Raw genomic sequence first — 953 nt, 5'->3', positions numbered from 1 at the left:
AAAGGGCCAGCCTTGTCACACTGTGTCACGCTGAATATCCCCGAGAACTACGTTAAGGGTACACGTATCTGTGAGGTGCTCAGCCACTTGCACGTTAATTTCACGAGCAGGCTGTTCCGTTGATCGGATCAACTGGAACCCTCGACGTCGTAAGCGACGGAGTGCCAACAACAACATAGTGACTGAAGAGCCGGCTGATGGAAAGAAGGGAGTGTGGGGGTATGCCTAACAGCTTCTGATAACCAAAGCTGTACTGTCTGAGGTAAAAAAGCCACAAAAAAAAAACGTATCGTAGGAGCCTTGCAACAGTATGGTTTGATTACAGGAAGGCATTTGATTCTATTCCCCACGCATAGCTGTTGGAGTGTCTCCATTTAGCAAAAATGCCTGCTACCTTAATTTCTTCCATTGAAAGGCTCACAAAGACCTGTACCACAATCCTCACATTTAGAACAGGCAGTGGAACAATCGTTTCCAATTCCATAAAGATTTCAAAGGGAATATTCCAGGGAGATAGGGTCTCTCTACTTCTGTTCATTTTGGCGTTAAACCCATTATATTTTCATTCCTGCTATAAAAAACAAATGGCTACATGCTAGGGTGTGCAACATCAAGAGATATTAATGTAACCCATAATTTTTTTGTGAATGACCTTAAGATCTATGCTAACAATGTTAGCAATGCCAAAAAAACAACTGGAATTAATAACATTTTCAGCTGACATAGAAATAGAATTTGTCCAGAAGAAATGTTCTTATTTCAATTAATAACATTTTCAGCTGACATAGAAATAGAATTTGTCCAGAAGAAATGTTCTTATTTCAATGTTGAACAGGTAAAATCAGTCTCTCGGACAGAAAACATGTCTCACTATCTCTCCAGTACCACACAACGAATGCTGCAAGTACCTTAGCATGGATGAAAATATATCATACCGAAGTACTGTAAATAAA

The sequence above is a fragment of the Octopus bimaculoides genome, chromosome 16, assembly GCF_046866305.1.
Source record: "Octopus bimaculoides isolate indiv1 chromosome 16, ASM4686630v1, whole genome shotgun sequence".
Taxonomy (NCBI): Eukaryota; Metazoa; Mollusca; class Cephalopoda; order Octopoda; family Octopodidae; genus Octopus; species Octopus bimaculoides.
The sequence above is the reverse complement of the archived record's forward strand: the minus strand, read 5'-3'. Positions refer to the sequence as shown.